The sequence below is a fragment of the Vicia villosa genome, linkage group LG3, assembly GCF_029867415.1.
Source record: "Vicia villosa cultivar HV-30 ecotype Madison, WI linkage group LG3, Vvil1.0, whole genome shotgun sequence".
NCBI classification, from domain to species: Eukaryota; Viridiplantae; Streptophyta; class Magnoliopsida; order Fabales; family Fabaceae; genus Vicia; species Vicia villosa.
This window is the reverse complement of record NC_081182.1, coordinates 197,948,398-197,972,974: the sequence shown is the minus strand read 5'-3', so window position 1 is coordinate 197,972,974 and position 24,577 is coordinate 197,948,398. Positions and strand designations below refer to the sequence as shown.

The 24,577-nt window shown below is 38.2% G+C and overlaps 1 pseudogene; it reads right to left on the bottom strand.

The window, feature by feature from the left end:
- Window positions 1–304: 304 nt before the first annotated feature.
- LOC131593229 (putative disease resistance protein At3g14460) lies at window positions 305–21,303 on the bottom strand (annotated as a pseudogene).
- Between the last annotated feature and the right edge of the window lie 3,274 nt (window positions 21,304–24,577).

The window sequence follows — 24,577 nt, the reverse complement described above, 5'->3', positions numbered from 1 at the left end:
TGTAATTTTTCTTTTAACCATGCTTATAATCATCATGTTATCCCCTTCCAACATATGCAACTGAAGTGGATGAAGATGTAATCAACGGACGTGTTTGTGTTGAGACTTCAGAAGAACCAACCATGAGAACATTGGTTTTTTTTGCCTTGCAGGAAATAGAGTCATTTTCAAAGGAATTGCAAGGGGAGTTATCATAAGTTAACAGCAGTAATTTAGAAGCAAAACCTTTTAGCAATATGTTATAAATTAATGTATAATATACTGAAGCATAGAGTTCCTGAGATTGTGCTTCTACTGAGAGGAAAGCTCCTCTACGAAAACATTCATTTTATGTGACATTTCCCTTGCTTCTCAAGATCAATGTTCACCAGAGAACTGCATTAATAAACACACATGTTTGCCATTTCTTCATCCAAGTTTTCAGCCACATACTAATCATTTTGTTGTGATATACTTTTGGTAAACTCATGACATCTTTACAGGTCAAGAAAAGAGTTCAAAATTCAATGTATTTCAAATTGTTAAAACAACAATTCCAATTCAAAACTAAACAAATACGACAAAAATACATAAAGAGAACACACGATATTTGATAACGAAGTTCGGCCAATTGTGCCTACGTCCCCGACTACAGAGCAGCTGTAGTTCCGTTTTATTAATCATATTTATGTTTTACATGTTACAATTTATTACAGCAACTGAACTCGAGTAACCTATTCACTTATCAGAAAACAAAAATCAATAAAAAGGTGTTGCAATGTCTCCAACAAAACTAGGCAAAGTTGTTGCTATGATCAACCAAACTCTTGAGTCTTTCCAAGACGGCTCTCTTCTTTTCCTTGAAGGTGGCAGGGATACTCCATTTTTGAATGCCTCAAATATAGGATGAATGTGTCTTGACTGATGTGGAGGATCTCCCAACAGATGTATGGAAATTTTCCGGATATCGATCATTCGGATTTGAAGGGAAAATCATCGGACAGATCTACCTAACAGAAAAACAAACGGAGATATTGTGTAAAGTTTAATAGAACAAATGTTTTCTAAGTGAATAATGTCAAAAATAATTTGAAATATCTGAACAGAGGTAACCAACAAGAAACAAAACTAAAAGAGAAGCCTAACCAGACTCTCATTAACATAGTATCAATGGCAGCATCTTTAACAAACTCTTTCCCAACGCAAGACATGCCCAAATCAAACATGCTTTTAACAAAGGCCTTTTGAGAATCTGTAATAAACCAGAAGATAGATGCAGTAAATAACAGTAACATATAAACTTGAAGCAGAGACAGGTCATGAACATATCTTTTATACTAAGAAGAAACTACACATTATCTTTGCATTTAGAAAAGTAACTAAAAAAAAATATTCTGCATTTAGAAAGACTAAGATTAATATGTTCACCATAAATGGAAGTTCATATTATTATTAACAAATACTCACAACCATGAAGTCTTGCAGAGCGCATCATTTCTTTAAATGCTTCTTCGGTGATCCTCTTGGTTAGTGAGATCCAGTTGATCCATGAGTAATTTTGCAATTTCTCCAGATTTCTCCATGACTGTGCCCAACAGTTGTCTATAATAAATAAAAAGGAAAGTATCAACTAACAAATTTTGTGTTAGTGTGTAATCTCACAGACTGAGAAAACACATACACTTGTTTTCTAGCTAGCTTGCAATTTTCTCTCTTAGAATCTTCACCATCTTAGAAATCTGACTTGTCTGCAGTTGGAATTCTGAATTTCAGCCCCCAATTTGAGAATTAATAATATTTATTAATTATATATTTATAACAAGAAAAATGAAAGGAGAAGTATTTCAGCTACTAATGTGAATATGATCAATTCATAATTTATAAGCAAGCTAGGAATGTGAGCAATCTTACAGTACTCTTTTCCTCGTTTCTTCCGCAAACTTGCTTTCCCTCTTCTTACTACGTGTTGAAGTTACTTTCCATCCAAGCATTATATCTCTTATAGAAACTGCAGTTGGGCCAAGATTTTTAACCTCTTCCGAAAAAATACTAGCAATCTGTAGCCATGCACAACAATGTTGAGGAAGCCTGTTATAGAAACATAATTTGGCTTTAAAATGAATAGTACTAAATTAGTCATCGTTCTAATGAAAATGGAATAGGGATACTCACAGCTATGGGTGCTAGTCATAAAAGTATTGTTTCTTAAAGACTTCCATGCTTTGAAAGTTGGGATTCAAATTCATCGACACATAACATGTATGCATCAAAAGCATTATAACTTAGTTGGACAAAAAGACATCTTTTAAAAATTCCAAACTAATTAGTTTATTTCAAAATTATATTAAATTAACATGCTTTTCAATTTTCTTTCATAAATTTCAAAGCAATAAATCAATGTACACTCACTAGAGTTCCTTTCCTCTCATGTAAGAGTAAACATATCTACATTAAATAGAAATTGATATCTTCTCAAAAATACTCACAGCCATGTTGTAGCTTTGGCGAGTCAAACATTTGGTTAAATGCATCAGAGGAGATGCAAACACTTTCTTGCAATCCTGTTTGTTTGTGACATCCATATTATTCCAAGCTCATAAAACCTTTCTTTCCTGGACAAAGAATATCCCCTCACTAAGCAGGGAACTATTTGTAATGGGTAGACAACAGATATATAAATGAAGTAATGCATAACAGATTGAGAAAACACATACAGTTGTTGTCTCTTGTTTTGCTGTTTCTTCTCTTAGAATCTCCTCCATGTCAGCAGCAACAATATAATGAAGAATCAAAGGGGTTTTGATGTGAGAACGAGGAAGCATTTCATTCAATTTGAACCCCAACTGGAATGAAAACCTAGATTAGGAAGAAAATGTTACCCATAAACACGTGAAATTAAACATATTTATTGATAATATTTATAACAGGAAACACTAAAGATGTATTTTCGTGACTCACCTTTATGTAATACTCATTCAATGATTTCGTCGTTTACATATATTATGGGAATGTGAGAAATCTTACGCCACTCTTTCCCTTTCTTCCTCTGCAAATTTGCTTCCAACAACGGACAATAACTGATATGCAGTTTTTTAAGAGAGCAAGGCAATTCCCCCTTTTCTGGCAACGACTTGAGCTTGGGTGCACCAAAAATCTCAAGTGTATGGAGAGAGGTGAGATGTTGAAGCCACTTCCCATCCAAGCATTCTATATCTTCAAAACCATAGATACGTAAGGAAACGAGATTAGTGGGTAGAAACGGAACTTGGCTTTCCATCAGCGCCTTCACAATATCATCACCCCAAATAGCCAGCTTTGAAAGAGAAGTGTGATGTTGCCAAGTTATATTCCACAAAATCCCTCCAACATTGCCGACCGACAGTTCCCGCAAATTGATAAGCATATCTATGGGAAAAGATTGCAGATTTGGAAGGTGATGAATTGCCATTTCTTGAAGGCTAGTTAGAGTGAATCGTAGAGAACTTAACTTCTTACAACCCGTCAACCATAAATAAGTGAGTTTAGGAATGGGTAATCGACTTAAGGAAACTGACTCCAGTTCATCACATACCCCTATTGCGATGATTCTAAGAAACACTAGATTTGGTTCGGATGCATCTTCTGCTATTTTTTTTTTTTTTTTTTTTTTTTTTTGAAATCAAGAAATTATATATAAAACCAATCGTTCACCTTACAACACCGGAACCAAAAAAAGAAAAAAGAAAATTACAAACCGATTGAAACTTAACTTAAGTAAAACAATGGGTTATTGCTAAACTCAAAGAAGTTATAATTGGATTGTGTAATTTTCCCAATGAACGACCACCTCCAAATTAAAGTCTTACAACTCCAAACGACATCCCTCGAGTTCCACGAGCCTTGATTAAAAACCATATCATTCCTACGTAACCACAGGCTCCACAAAATAGCAAGCCAAACGATACCAAGTTTCGCTACTTTGACTTTCTTAGACCGGCAAAAAGAACTCCAATAGATGAATCCCTCTTTAAAATTTAGACCGGGTTTGAAAGGCAACCCAATCCACTCGGCCACTTCTCTCCACACTATACCGGAATTTCGGCAAGTGATAAAAGAGTGAAGAAGAGATTCAATATCACCAGCACAAAAAACACACTCCAAATTCGAGTTGTTAGCAATAATACCTTTAACCAAAAGAGAATCCTTGGTTGGAACTTTGTTTATAAAACATCTCCATCCAAAAGCCTTAACCTTCAAAGGGGCATCGGTCTTCCAAACCTCCACTAAAGCCGAATCAAATTTGTTTGCCGGACCTAAGGGAAGTAAAAAGCTACACAAGAAATGATAACAAGAAGCTACTGTGTATATACCGTCCGTGAGAAGCCTCCACCGAGCCGAATCCGCGCGAGAAAACGTTACAGGAACCGCGCCCAGCAAGGTCCGCAGGCTGTCCAAATCCTGAGTAATGGCAGCAGCATTAACAACAGAATTTGGCTGCACAGCTTCGGGCAGAACCGCATCAGAATCCACGATTCCTTCACCAGCAGAATTTGACAAAGATGCAGCCTGATTAACTGAGTCACCAGCAGCAGCATTTGCATTGCCGACAGGAAAAACAGCAGAGATATCAGAATTAAGAGCAGCACCCCTTCGGTCTTCATATGCGCAAGCAGAAACATTGTTGGCCGGGATTCCTAGATCTCCCCAAGTCCATCTTCCGTCAACCCAACCACCCATTGCACCGATTGAAACATTTTGAAGCAAAGACATCTTAAAAAGATTCGGAAAACGATCCTTCAAAACGCCTTCGTTCAACCAATGAGAATTCCAAAAAGATATATTGTGCCCATCTCCAACCTGAAAAAGAAAATTGTTAGTATAAAAATTCTCCGGTAACTCCTTCCCCAAAGATACTATATCCGTCCACCACACCGACTTAGACCTATCCTTTTTTGAATTCAAAGAATTCCCACACAACCTAATATTCGCATCCTCATACCTAGCTTTTAACATTCGGTACCATATTTCATTTTTTGCACCGAAAATCCTCCAACTCCACTTCAAGAGAAGAGCCTTATTAAAAATATCCAATCTTCTAAAACCAAGGCCGCCTTTCTCCACCGAAAGACACATGTCGTCCCACTTCACCCAATGCATTTTCCGTTTATCTTCCGTCCCTCCCCACAAAAAAGTACTTTGCATTTTGTTAATCTCCAATATAATTTTCTTCGGCGCTTTGTAGAAAGAAAGGGTGAAAATCGCCAAACTACTTAGAACCGATTTTAATAAGGTTATCCTCCCTCCAAAACTAAGCCACCGACCTTTCCAAGAATTCAATCTCCGCTTTATATTATCCAAAAGGGGCCTCCAAGTTGAGATTCTCCTAGGATTTTTGCCAACAAATATACCAAGGAATTTGAACTCCTTCTCCTCCTCCCTACAATTAAGGAAATTGGTAGCTACTCCCATAAAATGAGAGTTAATGTTTATACCTATAAGTTTGCTCTTGTGATAATTAATACTAAGACCCGATACCACCTCGAAGCTCCGAAGAACCGCCTTTATTGCCCAAATGTGGTTCCAACTCCCATTCCCAATTAAAAGTGTGTCATCGGCAAATTGAAGAATATCAACAAAGCATTTACCATTCACATTAAATCCAACAAAGTCACCATTATCAACCGCTCTTCCAACTAAAGCCTTTAATCCTTCCGCCACAATAACAAAAAGAAAAGGGGAGATAGGATCTCCTTGGCGAAGACCCCTTTCCACCAAAAATTCATCCGTTGGGCTACCATTAACTAACACCGACATCTTGCTATAGAAAACCATGGCTTCCATCCACCTCATCCATCTCACTCCAAAACCCATCCTTTTCATCAAGTACCTAAGGAAATTCCAACTCACTTTGTCATAAGCCTTTTCAAAATCTACTTTAAAGAGAAGGCACTCCTTTTCCTCCTTGCTAGCAAAATCAACTAACTCATTGGCTATTAAAACTCCATCCATCATTTGTCTCCCCGGAACGAAGGCACTTTGACAATTTGAGATAATAAACGGGAGGACTTTCTTTATTCTACAAGCCAAAAGTTTTGAAACCATTTTGTAAATACTTCCAACAAGACAAATAGGCCGATACTCATCCAAGGATAAAGGGTTGCTATTCTTCGGAATTAAAGCAATGAAAGAAGAGGAAATGCATTTTGACAACACCGCTCCGGAGAAGAAACTATTAAAGCAAGCAAGAACATCTTTTTTTAGGAAATCCCAACATTTCTTAATAAAGAGAAGAGAGATACCGTCCGGCCCCAAACTTTTAGATCCATCACAACTCCACACCGCCTCTTTTATTTCTTCCATCGAAAAGGGAACCTCTATCGACAAAGATTGCTCCTCGGTCAAAGAATTAAAAACCAAACCATCCAATAGAGGTCTCTCCAAACAATCCTCCTTAAATTTACTTTCAAAATGAGACTTCACCGCTTCCTTCACCGCATTCACCGATTTCACCACTCCATCATTATTCTCCACCGAAGAAATGTGATTCCTACGCCTCCTTTCCTTCACAACATTATGAAAAAATCTACTATTAGAATCTCCGTCATTAATCCACTTCAATCTACTTTTTTGAATAAGCATATTTTCCTTTATTTTGAGGTTTGACCAAATGTTCTTCGAAGCTTTGACCTTGTTTAGGTGAACTTCCTCCTCCCAATAGTCCCTATCATCCCCCTCATTCAACACCTTCACATTTTCCTCTATCTCCAAATCAATTTTACCAAACACATTTTTTTCCCACCATTTCAACCTCTCTTTAATTAATCGGAATTTCTCCTTTAGCACAAAGTCTCCTCTCCCACAAACATTTAGCTCTTCCCATTCCTTTCTCACAAACTCAATGAAATTCTTGTCGTCAAACCAAACATTATTGAATTTGAACGGTTTTGGACCCCAATCTTCTTTGTCTATCATCAACCAAACCGGACAATGATCGGAAACATCTCTCCTACCAATCCATTGACCAACTACCCCCCACTTCGACACAATGTTATTGGAAACAAGAAATCTATCTATCCTACTTTTAGATTTCCCATCGCCGCTAAACCAAGTGAACCTTTTTCCTTTACACGGGACATCAACGAGATCGGTGTCATGAATAAAATCCGAGAACTCTCTCCATTCCGTCTTGTTTCTACCTATCGAAATTCCGCATCTTTCACTTCCCTTCTTGACCGAATTGAAGTCACCCCCTATAATCCATTCCCCATCATGATACTTATTTTTTAGCTCAATCAAACGGTGCCAAAGAATGCGTTTAAGAGGCAAAGAACAAGCGGAGTACACATTGAAAATGTAGTAACAAGAACCTTCCCACATAACTTTTGATCCAAGATACCCCGGGCCGCTAAAACTAGCAAGAACAGTGACCGAATTAGTTTTCCAAACGGACAATAACCCTCCCGAAAGGCCCTCCGCAGCTGAAAAAGAATAATCCATGTCTTCCTCCCCCCACATACTTCTTGCTACAGATAAAGAAATATTTTTTAATTTTGTTTCTTGAATAAGAAAGAAATCCGCCCTTCCTTTTATGACTAAACTTCTGATCTTTTTTCTTTTGATAATACTACCACCCCCTCTTATATTAAAACTTCCAACAATCATTTGAAACAATTAAGTGTCGCCTTCTTTCCCTCACTTCTTTTACCACCCCTGAACACCACATCCATCTTTAACATATTATTTAAAATCCCATTATCTTCCTGAACATGAACAACCCCTAATTTTTCCATCTCTATTTTCAACCTCCCCCCACTACTACCGTCTAAACTCGCTAAGGTTCTTGAATTGCATCTAGCTATGTCTGAGTCTACCGGTTGAGAAGCCGACGACGCTGATACTATGGAATCAACAGAAATACTCGGCACAACAACAGCAAGAGAATTAGAGAGAGCAATAGGAGTTAGCACCTTAGAATAATCTTCTGGAAAAGAAACCGCCTCCTTGTTGTGGTTCGGTGGCTTTTGCTTATTATAAACCTTTCTGGGCCTTCCCAAAGTGTTTTCTAAGGACCCACCTAATTCATTTATAAGTTTAAAGCTTTTCTCCCTTTTTGACACCGCTTTGACTTTTCCACGTTCCTTAAAAATTGATTCAGAAACAATACTAGCTGAAGTGGTCCCACCCTGTTTTTTCGGTAATCCCGCCTGTGACTTAGGAAAAGTTTGCTGCGAAATAGTTCGCTCAGAGGAGCATTCTGTTTCAAAAAACTGATTTTCCTTTTCCTTCTTTTTGTTCTTATTAATGAGCTGCAGCGCTTTCTCAAAAGGTGATCCCTCACAAAAAGTAGCTGAATCTAGTAATTGAGTGCTACTTTTGCTAGGACACCCTTGAGCATTTTCAGAACCAACGGATAAAGAGAAGGATCCATCCAAGCAATGGTTATCGGCACCAGTGTCTTCCACCGCTTCTTTCCGAATCGTCTCCGTCGTTCTCTCCACTCCTACGGGATCCTGGCTATCCCTCTCCCTCATATCTTCATAAACTCCTAAATTCTCTTCCTCCTCAAAACCTCCCTCCTCACTGTCAAGGTCATTAGATGAAAGATTAGAGTTAACAGTTGATGCTGAAGATTTCTTTTCCACAATCCTAACAGGGCCATATGTGTCTTCCCTAAGCGCAAGATTGAATATTTCTTCATCAATTAATACACTCAGCTGTTCTTTTAGAGTAAAGTTAAACGGGACCCTCAACATGATTCTGGCAATATCCATGTTAGCTGCTGAAACTGTATTCTCGTCCACGCAGATGAAAGAACCCAGATGATTTGCTATACTTTCAAAGAACTCACTGCACCAAGCTTGGCAAGGTACCCCATACAACCTCACCCACATCACCCTCTCTGAATCAACCATGTTTGGTTGCCACGGTTTGATATTTTTGAACCATTGTTTCCACCACCATTCTCCATCATCAATAAGTTCCTGTATCAATCCTTCCTCCATTTCTTCTAATAAACAGAAATTAGCCCCTAAAGGATGCACCTTTATGGAGAAGAAACCTTCAATTTCCATATGGGTCTGAATGTTGTAAGTTTCACCCGAGAAAATAACCTCCCCGACAAACGCCTTTCTCCATCTATCTTTACCTTCCAAAGTTGTCTTGAAACTGAATCGAGTACTCGATGCGTCTCCTACCTCAACTTTCTCATCTAAAACCCTACCATTCACTATATCGGCAAACGAAAATTTCTTTTCCACCCTTCTGTTGAAATCCCGTTGGTTGTCTTCCCTGCGATCTCCTCCTCCTTGATATTTAATTTGACTAAGGCCTTGACCCCTGAATCTTCCATCCTTATTCTCCCTCGCAAACCTTGGCTTATTAACATGTAATTTCTTTCCATCTATCACAATATTGTCTAGTTTAACAGCAAGAAGTCTTTCATCCTTCACAAGTTTGAAACGCGCGAAACCGAATCGTTTTCCAAACTTATTCCGTTTGGGAGGTATCACTACCTCGACCGTCTCTCCCACACAGTTAAAAAGCTTGAAAATGTCTTCCGCTTTACTCCTCTCTGGAAATTCCGAAAAATAAAAGGTAGAAATTACCTCTCCCGCTCCCACCTGCTTGCCACCATAAGGGAAAAGGTCCCATCTAGCGTGAATGTGCCTAAAACTTTTTTTCTGATTTCTCTGCCACTCCATGCCTGAGTTGTGAAAAGAAGAACAAAACTAGAGAGAAGGAGGAGAAACACTCGCTTTCTCTCTCATTGTTATTTCCCGCATCTTCTGCTATTGATATGGTTTTTAAATGTTTACAATCAGAAATATGTAGACTTTTGAGGACAGGGAGAGAGCCCAAGGTAAATGATGTCATTGAATCACAACTATTGGATATCTCCAATTCCTCGAGTGATGAGTAATTATGAAAAGATTCATGAGAAAAGAACTCCAGGTTCCTACAAAGAGTGATAGAGAGAGATCGTAAGGTTTTGGGAAGACCGTCTATCGGAAAGGATGTTAGAGATGGAATATTGTATAAGGTCAACTTTTGAAGAGAATTGAGACAAATCACCAATTGGCTGAATAAGTCAGATGGTGGGTTTGTGATAGAATGTTTTGACCCCATCAATAAGGGACAATCACTTAAGCTAAGGACGGCAAGAGAAGGAAGATTGTTGGGTGTCATCCCTTCAAGTTTGGGACAATGTTTAAGTGACAAACTTTCAAGCTTAGGAAGGTTGCTAGGTATGTTTTCTTTCAGTTTTGGACAGCTGTCTAGAGACAAGCATATAAGACTAGGAAACTCTATAGATGTACCTCCAATCAACTTCCATTGCTCCCACTCTGGCATATCTTCAAAGCTCAGAGTCTCTAAAGAGATAAATGGTTGAAATGAAGAAGAGCCACTTCCATAGAACATGGTATCAACTCTCTTTAGTGAATGCATCCCAGAAAATGAGAGTTCTTTAAGATTACTTAGTTTCCCCAGAGATGGCAGCACTGAAATTTTTTTACCCCTTGTGATCTTCAAACACACCATGTTTACAAATAAAGGATCTCCCACCCAATTTGATAATTTGTCTCCACCAAATTTGTAGATGGTCAAACTCTTCAAATTTGTCGTCGGACGCAACCATTCGAGTACTTGTATTTGTGAGTTTGAAGGAACAATGTGAGACCATCTTAATTCCAACTCGTCAATTTCTTTTTTCATCTCCAAGTTTGCTTGAGAAGCATGGGATGAGTCAATCACATTTTCAAGTTGTGAGATGGAAAGACTTCCTCGTAGATGGGGATATTTTCCAAGATCTTCAATCTCCAATCCAAACTCCTTAACACTACTCACAATAAAGTCAGACAATGTATGTAGATTTTTTAATTTGGACATTTGTGCCGGCATTTTCTCCAATTTAGTGCCTCGGATGTCAAGGTGGCGTAGTTTCACCAATTTCCCCATGTCTTTTGGCAATTCAGTGAGTTCCTCGCATCTTGACAACAACAACGTCTGCAAATTGTAAAGCTTGCATGTTTCTGAAGGCAAACTTTCAATTCGAGTGCTAGAGAGATTCAAGTATCGCAAATATATCAAATTTCCAATAGATTTTGGCATCTCAGTGATATTTTCGAAGTGTGAAAGTGACAACACGTGTAATTGTGTCATTGTCGACAACAATTCAGAAAATAATTTCGACAACACGGAATTAGAATACTCCGATGAATCTTGCAATGGCATGGGTAGAAAGGTTCGTAGACCTTTTAATCCATGCAATATTTCAAATTTATCGTATGAGTTATATTCTTCCTTATCGAATGACAAGTGTCTCACTCTTTTATCTACCCTTTCATCTAGCCTATGTTTGTCCAACCTAGTGCAATATGGAGATGATACTGTCATAGCTAAATCATTGATGAGGTCGTGCATTTCAAAGCATGCTTTTTCATCACCAATGAACTCTTCTGACTTATCATCAATGGACCGTTGAAGTATAAGAGACCTCGAAACTAGTTCATCAAAGTATTCTTCAGCTACTTTTTCCCAACTTTTCTCACTATTCTGCTGAGGTATTAAGTCTTCTGCCATCCACAACTGAACCACCGTCTTTTTCACTAAGATTGAATTCTTTGGAAAAATTGAACAATAAGCAAAGCATCCTTTTAAAGAAGTTGGAAGATAACGATATCTCAATAGCAGAGCTGGCTGCACCACATCATTTGTCTGTTCCCAGATACTACTGTTTAACACATCACTCCAACGATCCGGTGACATGAACCGGAGAATACCCCCAAGTGCTATTGCAGCTAATGGTAAACCGCCACATTTTTTTGTAATTTCTCTACCAATTTCTTCTAGATCGGGGTGTTGTTGGTAGTTTCTTTCTACAAATGCATGCCTGGCTAGTAAAGACCAGGAATCTTCAGTTTCCAAAGAGCTTAAACGGTGGACATAGAGAGATTTTAATGTGGGTAGTGCAACTCTTTCATCTCGACCTGTGATGATGACCTTACTTCATATTTGCCCAACATTAAAGATATCACTTAGAATATTCCACTCAAGATAGTTTTCATGCGTCATATCATCTAATACTAACAAGAACATTTTGTCCTTTAAAGTTTGCTGCAATTGTACTTTGAGTTTAACAAAGTTAGTCTCAGCAATTGTTTTTTGAGTGACAGATTCAAGAATTGTTTTAGTTGAAGGATAGAAAAACACTTAGAAAGGGGGGGGGGGTTTGAATAAGTGTAGCTTTAAAAACTTGACAGATAAAAATAAATTGCACAGTTATTTTTATCCTGGTTCGTTGTTAACTAAACTACTCCAGTCCACCCCCGCAGAGATGATTTACCTCAACTGAGGATTTAATCCACTAATCGCACGGATTACAATGGTTTTCCACTTAGTCAGCAACTAAGTCTTCCAGAGTCTTCTGATCACACACTGATCACTCCAGGAACAACTGCTTAGATACCCTCTAAGACTTTTCTAGAGTATACTGATCCACACGATCACTCTAGTTACAACTTGCTTAGATAACCTCTAAGACTTCCTAGAGTATTCTGATCCACACGATCACTCTAGTTCCTTACAACTTAATGTAATCAATTCTAAGAGTATTACAATTGCTTCTTAAAAGCTATAATCACAAACTGTGATATTTCTCTTAACGTTTAAGCTTAATCTCACTAATATATTACAACAGCAATGTAGTGAGCTTTGATGAGGATGAAGATTCTGAGCTTTGATTTTGAACAGAGTTTCAGCAAGTTAATAAGAGTTGTTTTGTGCAGAATCGTTAACCTTGCTTCTCATCAGAACTTCATATTTATAGGCGTTGGAGAAGATGACCGTTGAGTGCATTTAATGCTTTGCGTGTTCCGTACAGCATCACATTTAATGTTATACGCTTTTGTCAACTACCTCGAGCCTTGTTCACGCTGTGTCTACTGACGTAGCCTTTAGTAGCTTTTAACGTTCCTTTTGTCAGTCAGCGTAGCTTGCCACTTGTACTTCCTTCTGATCTGATGTTTGTGAATACAACGTTTGAATATCATCAGAGTCAAACAGCTTGGTGCAAAGCATCTTCTGATCTTCTGACCTTGAAGTGCTTCTGAGCGTGATACCATCAGAACTTCAGTGCTTCTGTTCTCTTGTTCTTCTGATGCTTCCATAGACCCATGTTCTGATTCTGCTTCGACCATCTTCTGATGTCTTGCCAGACCATGTTCTGATGTTGCATGCTGAACCCTTTGAGACAAAGCTTCTGAGCGCTGAATTATGCGTACTCTTTATATATTTCCTGAAAAGGAAATTGCATTGGATTAGAGTACCATATTATCTTAAGCAAAATTCATATTATTGTTATCATCAAAACTAAGATAATTGATCAGAACAAATCTTGTTCTAACAATCTCCCCCTTTTTGATGATGACAAAAACATATATAAATGATATGAATTTGCGATCAGAAAGAGCAGACGGCAAAAGACAAATTACACAGCTATAGCATAAGCATATGAATATGTCTCCCCCTGAGATTAACAATCTCCCCCTGAGATAAATAATCTCCCCCTAAAATAAATACTCGAAGAACTTTAATAAAAGACTTCCCTGATTATTTCGGTAGAGACGATCACATAAGCTTCTTGTCTTCAGAGAATTCATAGCTTCTGACTTCTGCTTCCATAGGACAGCTTCAGAACTAGAATTTCTTTAGATCCCTAGAACACTCACAGCTTCTGATTCCTGCTTCCATCTAGGACAGCTTCAGAACTTGAATTTCTTTGATCTTCTGAACATTCACAGCTTCTGACTTCTGCTTCCATCTAGGACAGCTTCAGAACTTGAATTTCTTTGATCTTCTGAACATTCACAGCTTCTGATTTCTGCTTCCATTTAGGACAGCTTCAGAACTTGAGTTTTCTGGATCTTTAGAACATTCACAGCTTCTGATTTCTGCTTCCTTCGGATAGCTTCAGAGCTTTGAATTTCTACCAACCTTACTTCATGCTAGATTTGTATCAGAACATTGTTGAATGTACCAGAGCATCATCAGAGCATCTCTACATCCTGAAATGTTACAGAACAAAAACTAAACGACAAAAGTCAGCATGAACGAGTCAGAACATAAAATGTATATTAGAACACATTATATGTATCAGAGCCATATAGGCTAAAATAATGTATCAGAGCAAATAGAATTTTGTTAGAGCAAATAGACAAATATGGATCAAATTCTATTATCAGTGCTTCTGATTTCTGAAGCTTGACAGCACTCAGCTTGCTTCAGTTTCCATGAGTTTATTCTTTTTACAGAATAACACTTCTTATGGTTTTGCTTCTTGTGTTTGCTTTGAAGATTCTCTTCACTTCTTTATACCTGCAAAACACTCAAACCATATAGAACTTGCAGTTCTTGTTAGTAAATGTGTGGGAGCTTTACCCAGCAACTGATAGATTAATCAAATCATTTATCATTTATCTTCTCCCCCTTTTTGTCATAACATCAAAAAGAATATTTCAAAAGATTCAGATGAATAAAACGACAAATAAAATTACTGGAATATAAAAAAAAAATTTCATTTATAATCAACAAGAAGGATTACAGGAGAGGAATGCAGGAAAACAGATGCAACGAGGAAAGAAAACTACAAAGACCAAAGGACTAAGATCCTAGCCTACGCAAAATCCGCGCCAGAACATCATGAATCCCGTCAGTGCTTGTAGCTTGCCTTGCCATGAAGGAGCGAAACTCAGCATTGGCTGCTTCTTGCGCGTCCAATCGAGAAGCCAGCATAGCTTGATTCTGATGAAGAGTTTCCAAGGTCTCCATCAGAGCTGAGGTTTCACCAGAAGAAGAGGCACCTGAATTTCTGCCAAAAGGGACAGCAATCTCAGCAGGGTGATCTTCTGGGAGATCTTCAGCTTGTGCATCTTCCATTTCCTCATCTGAGTCTGACTCAGAAGTAGCCTTAGCATATTCTGGTTTAGGCAGCTCAGAAGTTCCATCTTCCAATGCTTGAAGAATAGCTGCTAGGTTTGTTGGAGGAGTAGGACCAGCAACTTCAGCAGGATAAACCACTACTGGAAAGACCATGTGAGGTGCTTTTTCAGAAGGGTTCATTCTGAACCAGTTGAACAGCCACTGAAAATCTCCAGTCAGCACAGGAAACCATGGTTTCCACACCACGATGTCTCTGCAGAGATTTTCTTCTTCCAACTTATCTGCAGGTATCTTCTTCTCAAGAACACTTCTGTTCCTGATGAGATGGTGACAGCTGCTTTCACCAACTTCCAACCGAAGACCACGAATACCAGGAGCTTCAGACATGATCCTTCTCTGAGTGTCTGTAGCCCTAACCAGAAAATCCTGACGAAAGGTATCCCAAAGGTTGCTTGTAGCATACTCATCCAGATGGTTAAGGTGAGCAGCACCCAGAATCTCCAACCAGCCATTTACATCAGAATGTAAAAGCTCCAGATATGAATGAGTGGTAGGGGTTGGAGGGTTGACAGTGAACCTGGAGTTGGGAAGAACAACACTATAGGGATTAGGTGTTCTGGTGGGAAAAGGGTGTGAGAGAGATGAAGAAATATCTGATGGATGGGTTGAAGGAGAGGAGATATCAGATGGTGAAGAGAGTGGTTCCGAGAGGATGAATGAGGAGGAAGAGGTGGTGAAGGTCTTTGAAGAGGGAGGTGATTGAGGGGTACCGTCAAGGGAGGTGATCCTTACTCTTTTCGGTTTGGTTTCTGGATCAGCAGTTGCCTTTCTCTTTTGTTTCCGATCATTATCTTGATTCCCAGAGCTTGACGATGGATTCATGATGAAGTTGCAGATATTGGAAACTGCTAGGGTTTATGATATGAATGTAAAGAGAGAGAACGAAAAAGAAACTGTATGCAAAGTGAGAGAAATATAAGAGGGAAAAGAAACGTTTGAAGAATATAAAAAGAAAACTGAAAGAGAGTTAATGATGAAAAGCATTTAATGTTACGTGACGTGAGGAGAGATAATAATGACAAAAGACGTGATTTGCACAGTTACCTAAGTAGACGTCCCCTCAACTGCACGCACGCTTGTCCAGGAGTAGTGAACACGTGTTTACCATCTGGATAGCCAGTTACAGCTGTTTTGCTTTTAAAGAGATTCTGAATCAACTTAGACAATGAAACGTTAGTAATAACTGAATCACAATTCTAATTGATTTCAATCAGAACTTCTTAAAAAAAATTTCTTTTCAGAAGATATCCTTACATAAGAACTTCTCATCTTCTCATTCTGGGCTTGTTTCTGAAGACCCATTTTGTACCGATTATATTGAATCCATCTGGTCTAGGAACAAGATCCCAAACATCATTCCTTGTAATCTGATTCAGTTCTTCTTGCATAGCAATTATCCAGTCTGGATCTTCTAGAGCATGATCAACAAAAGTTGGCTCGATCAAAGACACAAGACCTAATTGACAGTCTGCATTGTTCTTAAGGAATGCTCTTGTTCTGATTGGATCATCCTTCTTTCCAAGAATGACATCTTCTGAATGACCAGAGATGAGTCTGGATGATCTTCTGACAGGTGGTTCTTCAGAAATGCTTAGATTCTCCAGAGAAGCTGATACTTGATCTTCCGATTCTTTGCTTCTGAGAAGCTCTGCTTCTGATGCGTTGCTTCTTGGCTCAACAACTTCTGATATATCAATATTCCAATCTGCAAAATTATCAAACTGCTTTGGTTTTTCAGAACCAAGCTTATCATCAAACCTGATATTGATTGATTCTTCTACAATCAATGTTTCAGTATTGTATACTCTGTAGCCTTTTGAGCGTTCAGAATATCCAAGAAGGAAACATTTTTGAGCTTTGGAATCAAACTTACCAAGATGATCTTTAGTGTTCAGAATAAAGCATACACATCCAAAAGGATGGAAATATGAAATGTTGGGCTTTCTATTCTTCCACAATTCATAAGGAGTCTTATTTAGAATAGGTCTGATAGAGATTCTATTCTGAATATAGCATGCAGTGTTTATTGCTTCTGCCCAGAAATGCTTAGCCATATTGGTTTCATTGATCATGGTTCTGGCCATTTCTTGCAGAGTCCTATTCTTTCGTTCTACAACTCCATTTTGCTGTGGAGTTCTAGGACAAGAGAAATCATGGGCAATACCATTTTCTTTGAAGAATTCTTCAAAGGATCTGTTCTCAAATTCACCACCATGATCACTTCTGACCTTTATGATTTTACACTCTTTTTCAGATTGAATCTGAATGCAGAAATCAAAGAACACTGAATGAGACTCATCCTTGTGTTTCAAGAATTTTACCCATGTCCAGCGGCTATAATCATCTACGATGACTAATCCATATTTCTTCCCTCTGACAGATGCTGTTTTGACTGGGCCAAACAGATCAATGTGCAAGAGTTCTAATGGCCTTGAGGTAGAAACAACATTCTTGGACTTGAATGCAGGTTTGGAGAACTTGCCCTTCTGACATGCTTCACAAAGAGCATCTGATTTGAATTTCAGATTAGGGAGTCCTCTGACAAGATCCAGTTTGTTAATCTGAGAAATCTTTCTCAAACTAGCATGACCTAATCTTCTGTGCCAGACCCACTGCTCTTCAGAAACAGACATAAGACAAGTCACCTTCTGACTCATAAGATCTTGCAGATCTGTCTTATAAATGTTGTTCTTCCTCTTGCCTGTAAATAGGATAGAGCCATCCTTCTGATTTACAGCCTTGCAAGACTCTTGATTAAAGATTATATCATAACCATTGTCACTCAATTGACTGATAGATAAGAGGTTATGTGTTAATCCTTCTACGAGAAGTACATTAGAAATGGAAGGAGAGTTACCAGACTTTATAGTTCCAGAGCCAATTATCTTGCCCTTCTGATCTCCTCCAAACTTGACTTCCCCTCCAGACTTAAGCACCAGGTCTTGGAACATAGACCTTCTTCCTGTCATGTGTCGTGAGCATCCAGAGTCCAGGTACCATGACATGTTGTGCTTTGTCCTTTTTGCAGTCAAGGATATCTCTTCAGAATCTGATTCTGATGTAGATTCTGATCCGTCATCTTCTGTCGCCATCAGCGCACAGTTAGCCTGCTCATCTTCAGAGTCTGAATCATCTTCTGAATCATCCCAGGTTGCCATAAGACCTTTCTTCTTATGAAACTTCTTCTTGGGATTTTCCTTCTGAAGTTTTGGACATTCATTCTTGAAGTGTCCAGGCTCATTGCATTCATAGCACATGACCTTCTTCTTGTCAAATCTTCTGTCATCAGAAGATTCTCCACGTTCAAATTTCTTTGAACTTCTGAAGCCTCTGAACTTCCTTTGCTTGGTCTTCCAGAGTTGATTTAGCCTTCTGGAGATCAAGGACAGTTCATCTTCTTCTTCAGATTCTGATTCTTCAGGATCTTCTTCTCTAGCCTGAAAAGCGTTAGTGCATTTCTTGATATTGGATTTTAATGCAATAGACTTACCTTTCTTTTGAGGCTCATTTGCGTCCAGCTCTATTTCATGACTTCTCAAGGCACTGATAAGCTCTTCCAGAGAAACTTCATTCAGATTCTTTGCAATCTTGAATGCAGTCACCATAGGACCCCATCTTCTGGGTAAGCTTCTGATGATCTTCTTTACGTGATCAGCCTTGGTGTATCCCTTGTCAAGAACTCTCAATCCAGCAGTAAGAGTTTGAAATCTTGAAAACATCTTTTCAATGTCTTCATCATCCTCCACCTTGAAGGCTTCATACTTCTGGATTAAAGCGAGAGCTTTAGTTTCCTTGACTTGAGCATTTCCTTCATGAGTCATTTTCAAGGACTCATATATGTCATAGGCCGTTTCCCTGTTAGATATCTTCTCATACTCAGCATGAGAGATAGCATTCAGCAAAACAGTTCTGCATTTATGATGATTCCTGAAAAGCTTTTTCTGATCATCATTCATTTCTTGCCTTGTCAGCTTTACGCCACTGGCATTTACTGGATGTTTGTAACCATCCATCAGAAGATCCCATAGATCACCATCTAGACCAAGAAAGTAACTTTCCAGTTTATCTTTCCAGTATTCAAAGTTTTCACCAGCAAATACCGGCGGTCTAGTATAACCATTGTTACCGTTGTATTGCTCAGCAGAGCCAGATGTAGATGCAGGTGTAGACTTTTCACTTTCATCAACCATCTTTTACTGAAGCGTTTTTCTCTTCCTGAATCTTTTCTAAACACGGTTAAGTGCTTGCACCTTAGAACCGGCGCTCTGATGCCAATTGAAGGATAGAAAAACACTTAGAAAGGGGGGGGGGTTTGAATAAGTGTAGCTTTAAAAACTTGACAGATAAAAATAAATTGCACAGTTATTTTTATCCTGGTTCGTTGTTAACTAAACTACTCCAGTCCACCCCCGCAGAGATGATTTACCTCAACTGAGGATTTAATCCACTAATCGCACAGATTACAATGGTTTTCCACTTAGTCAGCAACTAAGTCTTCCAGAGTCTTCTGATCACACACTGATCACTCCAGGAACAACTGCTTAGATACCCTCTAAGACTTTTCTAGAGTATACTGATCCACACGATCACTCTAGTTACAACTTGCTTAGATAACCTCTAAGACTTCCTAGAGTATTCTGATCCACACGATCACTCTAGTTCCTTACAACTTAATGTAATCAATTCTAAGAGTATTACAATTGCTTCTTAAAAGCTATAATCACAAACTGTGATATTTCTCTTAACGTTTAAGCTTAATCTCACTAATATATTACAACAGCAATGTAGTGAGCTTTGATGAGGATGAAGATTCTGAGCTTTGATTTTGAACAGAGTTTCAGCAAGTTAATAAGAGTTGTTTTGTGCAGAATCGTTAACCTTGCTTCTCATCAGAACTTCATATTTATAGGCGTTGGAGAAGATGACCGTTGAGTGCATTTAATGCTTTGCGTGTTCCGTACAGCATCGCATTTAATGTTATACGCTTTTGTCAACTACCTCGAGCCTTGTTCACGCTGTGTCTACTGACGTAGCCTTTAGTAGCTTTTAACGTTCCTTTTGTCAGTCAGCGTAGCTTGCCACTTGTACTTCCTTCTGATCTGATGTTTGTGAATACAACGTTTGAATATCATCAGAGTCAAACAGCTTGGTGCAAAGCATCTTCTGATCTTCTGACCTTGAAGTGCTTCTGAGCGTGATACCATCAGAACTTCAGTGCTTCTGTTCTCTTGTTCTTCTGATGCTTCCATAGACCCATGTTCTGATTCTGCTTCGACCATCTTCTGATGTCTTGCCAGACCATGTTCTGATGTTGCATGCTGAACCCTTTGAGACAAAGCTTCTGAGCGCTGAATTATGCGTACTCTTTATATATTTCCTGAAAAGGAAATTGCATTGGATTAGAGTACCATATTATCTTAAGCAAAATTCATATTATTGTTATCATCAAAACTAAGATAATTGATCAGAACAAATCTTGTTCTAACATTAGTGACTGTGACCTCAACAAAATCTTTTGGAATATGTGCCCACCCTCTAACTTCAAAGTTCTCCTTCACATCAGGATCATTGTAAAGGAGATTAGCAAGTGTTGTTTTTCCTAACCCTCCCATACCCACAATGGAAATCACTCCTATTTTACTTCCACCATCACAACCATCCTCTGACAGCAAAAACTCTTTGAGTTTCTTTTTGTCATCATCTCTTCCATAAATAGAAGATTCATCTCCCAAAAAAGGACTTGTAGGAGTTATACTCCAAACACCGCTGGAAACAGTTTCTTTCAATCCAAGATTTTGGTTTCTCAAATGTTCTAATCTTTCAAATAATTTTTGCAGTTTAGAATTGATCTTTTTATTAAACCTTTTAAAATAAGACAAAAACTTATTAAGAACCTGACCACCTTCAGCTTTGCACCTCAAAGCTTCAGTGTTGAGTTCGTCGAACAGTTGGTCAGCTTCAAAGACAGCATCCTGCAACATCTCCAGCCACTTCTTGACAGCAGGATTATTGATCTGTTTGTCCTCGGCATCATAAAGTACAGATTGAAGACTTAACAGTGTTATCTCCAGCTTTTCCAACAGCTCAACGTCAAGCTTAGTCCTTCGAAATAAATCAAGAAACTCACCAGAAACAATCTTTTTCACCAACATCTCCATGGAAGCCGATAGAAGTGCTCCTCCAAGAATAGCCGCCATAACTTAGTTCAACAGTGTACAAAGAATATGCAATGCAAGGTAGACGATAATGCAGTTTCACAGGAGACTTATTAGTAAAGTGTTGCAAGTTGAAACGTATAGAAGAAAATGCTACAGTGACTCGTAGATTGATTGTGTCAACAAAAATAAGTTAATAATATACTCCATATATTTCTTATCTATTTCCACTTATTTAACATCGATTGACCGATGGTTTATTGATTGTGTTGTGTCCATATATTCTTTTAGAAAATTTCTTTGCCAACCTCCCAACCTTCTAGTTAACCTCTGGTGAAAAACCCAAACTACCCCTGACTTCGGAAATAAACTTCCGAAATGCATGAAAAAGGTGTTTTCGGAAGTTCATCTCCGAAAGCGCTTTTTTTTTTAAAAAAATTGTCTTATTTCGGAAGTTCATTTCCGAAACCACAATTTCGGAAATGAACATCCGAAATAAGACAAGTTCTGCAGATTAAGCAGAACACTCCCCTCCCCCATTCATTTACCCTAATCCAACATCAAACAACACCAAAGGCGAAATTTTGTTATAAGACTTCTAAGGTAACATCAAAGGCTCCAACAAGCTTCCTATACTACATTAAAAAGCACTCCAACCTCTTCAATCGGTAAGCATTTTGAGTTTTAGATCTATGCTTAAAATTGATATTAGGGTGTTTACAAATAGGAAAATATGTATTAGGTTAGGTTGGTACTGGTATTTAGGATGTTTAGAATGTGTAGACATAAGTTTAAAGTTTGATTTTGGGGTCTGCCATTGTAGGTTGCAGAAAAGCTCTGCGCAGGGGTGTTTCGGAAGTTCATTTCCGAAAACACCTCCATCCCAGTTTCGGAAATGAACTTCTGAACTGTATCAGAAGTGCATTTTTTTTGTTTTTTCATTTGTCTCGCATATTAATCGATTTCGATTGTTTACAGGAACATGTCAGGCAACCAGCCAGCACGTATCAGACAGGGCAGGGAGTCCCAGACTGCGTCGGCTAGACGCGAGCGGGCGGCGGCGTCGCTGGTGTAACACCCCAAATTCTACCCGAAAAATATAATAAAATAAGAGTATAAATTTCAAACAAGTTCATTTGAGGTATCACATATTCGTCATTTCAAAAACAGTTACGGCTTATTTGCCTTCCCTCATAGATACATAGCACAAAAATTTAAAACGATAATCAAATCATTACTAAAAATCACTTTGTTTAAATTCAATAATTAACTTGCAGCGGAATCAACAAACTTCATAATTATTCAATTCAAGTCGTAGCATCATTGCACAGTAACTTTAAGTTACAATTTAAAACATAGTTCACTTAAAAATTCAGCAAACAAAATAATAAATAAAACAATCTCTTTATCCCCCCGAGTGCTACGTATCAGAGCAAGACACCAACTCGAATAACAGCAACTAAAGACTTCATAAAATCACTTCAAACTTCCACCGCCATCTTGAGTACCTGTCAATTTCCCATGGTAGGGAAACATCATTCAGAAAGGGTGAGATATCTACCAATATAAACAAACGCATGATAAACAATATATTAGAATTTAATCATACGAAATTATCACGTTACAGCTTTCAGACAACATTTGTAATAACAATTAACCTGAACAGATATAATTAACAAAGATCAATAACAACAGCATATTAATAGTTATAACAACTATTTCTCATCTTCCAGACAATGCCTGTCACAACACGTCATTAGTGTAACAATTTATAATTACAACCCCACATTATCACAATATAACAACAACTCAAGTCACATCACATCACAATTAAATCACACTCATGCCACATATAATGAGACTCTACAATTGCACATGCATGTGGTACCCAGGGCTTCAGCCCCCATCGCCAATTGCCAGTTAAACTGAGGCATCAAGGCATAAGCCTTCGTCGCTAATTTGCCAATCTTGGCCGTCACCAAAATGCACATGTATATGAATGCAACAAACACACACAACAAACAAAACAACATCACCGTCACAAAGGCATAAGCCTATATCGTCGCTATACTAATAAATAGAGGTATACATCGTCACTGAAACATCCTTCAACTTCGCATAAAACAACAACAATTATCACCACAACAACAACTAATTTCATCGAATCAACACGACAGAATCACAACAAATAATCAGGAATAATTTCCTACGAATTTAACCCCCACATATCATTCATCATGAGTCCGGTTATAGAGTTAGAACCCCACCCCTTACCTTGTATTCGGAGTCCGTTCTACAATTCTACCGATCGAAGCCATCTAGCCTTAGCTCCCAACCATTGCCTCTTTTAATCAGAATCAAAAGCTGAAAATTTCCCAAATATGCAGCTACAATGCGATGATCATATCTCACAACTCAGACCTTATTTTAAAGATCCCAACGGTCAAAAATTAGCTATAGGTGTTGCGAACCTACCCACAAAATTTGGCGACGATCCAACGGTTAACGAATCGGGGATCTTTGATTTAGTGAGACTGCTGCAAGAAAAACGGGAATGAATTTCTCTCCTATTTTCTCTCTTCTCTACAACTTCGCATGACCAATTTCCCAAAACTTTTTCTCTTCTAATTAACCTAATTCTTATCTTAACCTAATTTCATTAAACCTATTGGGCCTAACATTCACACCCCACCTTTTACTACCACCATCAGTTAATTAAGTCCATATAATAAATCTAGTATTTCTTCAATACTATTTCTACAACTTAATCAATTAATTAATCGACTAATTAATCATAAAAACTCATGTCAACAATTCTCATCACTCCACAAATTCAATAATTAAATTCGAAATAATTTGAAAGTATTTAATTAAATAATTAACTAAATACCGGGTGTTACAACTCTCCCCCACTTAGAATATTTTCGTCCTCGAAAATTTATCAGATACAACCATCATCAACTTCACTTCCACGTCCAACCATCCAACATAACAACCCATTGACACATCTCAAATCGACTACACATATGTCGACCATTCTGGTACTTCTTCAACATAACCGTTACTAACTTGTTAACTATTCCAACGCCATTCGAAAGTGCGAACATCGACGCCATGCGGCGACACTCTTTACGGTATCTCTAAAACTTCTCAAATGGTACACTAATTCTTAAAATTTATTTTCAACAAACCTCTTAATTACTCCTTAAATTCACTCAACTTTGACGCTGACGTCCTGTGCGACACCAACAAACAAGTCCAGTTCCAAGGACAAGCGTAACCGCAAATTCCATCTCTTTCCAACATCATCCTGTTATAAATAAGTCTATTACAGCTTCTGAAACCATTTTTAAAATAAATTTTATCTCGTTAGCTTTCCAACGCTTCAAACGGGACTCAAATCGGATGTCCAGAACTCAAGTTATGAATTTTTGAAGTTTCACAAAACATTCAGCAATTTCCTGCGT